The sequence below is a fragment of the Octodon degus genome, unplaced genomic scaffold, assembly GCF_000260255.1.
Source record: "Octodon degus isolate 3935 unplaced genomic scaffold, OctDeg1.0 scaffold00177, whole genome shotgun sequence".
NCBI lineage: Eukaryota > Metazoa > Chordata > Mammalia > Rodentia > Octodontidae > Octodon > Octodon degus.
In genome coordinates this window covers 217,922-220,564 of record NW_004524753.1, presented here as the reverse complement: position 1 = coordinate 220,564, position 2,643 = coordinate 217,922, and positions in this window count along the sequence as shown.

Genomic DNA, 2,643 nt, shown 5'->3' with positions numbered 1-2,643 from the left:
GAAATATCATTCAGCCTTAAATAGAAGTAAAGGCCAATACATAATTCCCACATAGGTGAGTCCTCAAGACATTTTGTTAAGTGACATAAGCCTGTCACAAAAAGACAAATATTGTGTGCTTCCACTTGTATAAGGTTCCTAGAGGAGTCAAATTTAGAAAGACTAAAAGCAGAATGGTATTTTCCAGGAGCTAGAAAACACATCTACTGCTTGATGGGTGCAGTATGGGGTTGGGCAAGGGCTCTAGGGATGGACAGTGATGGTGGTTGGGCGACATGTATGTGCTGAATGCCCCTGAACTGTACACTTGTTGTGTAAGTAATTTGGCCATTATTCTGATTATTGAATCATATTTGTGCTTATCCTTCTTATTCCAATGATTTGAGAATCAACTATGGACTTTTTCTACTTGTGAACCAAGCTGAACTGGCAAAGCCTTAGTAAAGGTGCCTGTTACAAGCCCTGAAAAGGAGAGCACAGGGCAAAAACAGAGGTTGGCAACCTTTTACTGTAAACAGCCAGATAAAAAGGCTGTCTCCTTGTTCTGGGAAAGGTGTTGTCAGGTGACTTCGCCATCAGCTGATCTGCTGTTGTGCAAACATTATGGCGTGTGGCCACACAAACAGCGCAGCCCGTGAACCCTTCAGCAATCTGCTTTTGTCCATTGTTTCAAGGCCATGAACTTGTGCAGTGTGTTCTGTACCCAACATCGTGCCCAGCTGTACCACAGTGGTAAATATCTGTGGATCAAAATAGGACTGAACATAGAAAAGGTAGATTAAAATATTAGGCGATAAAAGTGTTTCCAGCTCCACTGTAACCTTATGGGATCACTGTCACAAATGTGGTCTGACCTTGACTAACAAAATTCCTGTACCTGCATCTTCATTTTAGGCTTTGTAGACCACATTAGGCACTTTGAATGTTTCCCCTGTTTGTCTTTAAACATTACTATAAAAACATTAAAAACCTTTCTTATCTTGTGGAGTTGTCCAAAAAACAGTTTGTTTTTCCTTCTATGAATACATGTGTGGTATGTAATACTTTTATCAGTGGAGAGTAGTACACATACACATTTCATCTCAATCCTTTTTACTTCCCTTCCCTCAAGCCATATTTGGTTTACAAGCTGTAATTTGCTGATCTCTGGTAGATTGTAAGGCCACAGCTCCTAGCCAGATGTGGGCATCTGATTAAGATGAGCTAAATTTGAGGGCAGCCAGTAACCTCTGTCCAGGTCTAATTCAAGCGGCACGAGTTTTAATCCTTTTATTTCCTAAAGCTCTTACAAGGAAGATTTAGAACTGAGCAACACTGGGAGAAACAAAGTGGGTCCTCAGGGAGAATGAAAGAGGCCTGTCCCTGGGAAGGTCTTCCCCTGGCGTAGCCTCAGTTCCAAGCCAAGAATATGTATAAAATAAACCACTCTCTTGTGGAAATTTATGTGTTCCTTATAATCAGAAAAATTAAATTACCTTCATCCACTACAAAAGTAAATTGCTACAAACACTTTGGAAGACAGTCTGACAACACCTAGTAAAGTTAAATGTGGGCTAGGAGTGAGCCAGCATTTCACTGTGGGGGTTTGTCTTGAGAAACTGGTGTGCTCCAGATCTACAAGTGTGTTCACAGCACACAGCTGGTTGCTTGCAGCCAAGCCTGTTAACCTGATAAAAACTCAGCGCTGCCACTTGCGCAGCTGGGTGACCTCAGAAAAAGGCCCCGTTTTCATCATCCATGAGGTTGTTGTGGTGATTAACGGAGTTAATTGTGTAGTATTCTGGGCATACATCAAGTAATACATATTTTAGCTCTGGTCATATAACTCATTATTGGGGCTGGCAAGATAGCTCAGTGGACTAAAGCGCCTGCTTAGGCAAGCGCAGGGACCACAGCTCCATCCCTGGCACCACATGTGGTGCCAGCTCTGCCCTTAGGGCAGGCTGAGCCGGCTAGAGTCTGGAGTGTAGTGGTGCACACCTGTAATCCCAGCACTGGGGAAGCTGGAAACAGGAGGATCACTATGAGTCAGAGCTGCGTAATGAGACCCTGTACAAAATACATTAAAAAACCAAACCAAAACAAAACCATATTATTACACCTGCAGCATTCATAGGAGTCAAAAACAGAAACACCTCCAACTTCTACCAACAGAGGATGGGTGATAAATTGTGGCATATTCACAGAGGAATGTGGTACTAGCACAGGCACTGGTCTTGGAAACATGAAGTATTTGCATACCCACATTGAAGAGAAAACTGCAGGTGTGAAAGAATATGTGTAAAGAATATGTGTAATACTCTAGGCAAATTAATGTTGTCACATAGGCAAAATTAATTCCATATACAAAGTATACATCTTCAGACACATACCCAGGTAGCAAAAGGATATAGAACAACAATGGAATGGTAAAGAAGTAAAACTCAGGATAATAGGCAGGAAGATAGGGTTGGGAAAGTTTTTTTTAAGCAAACTTTGAAAGTTTTTGAAGTTCATAAATTGGGTGGTAAGTTCATGGGTATTATGATGTCATTAACAATTAACTTCAGGGGGCCTGGCCCTAGCTCAGGCCTTTAAGTGGCTGCTTCCACAAAGCTGTCAGCCTCAGGTTGCTGGAGTTCGAACCTCACACCTCTCCCGCTG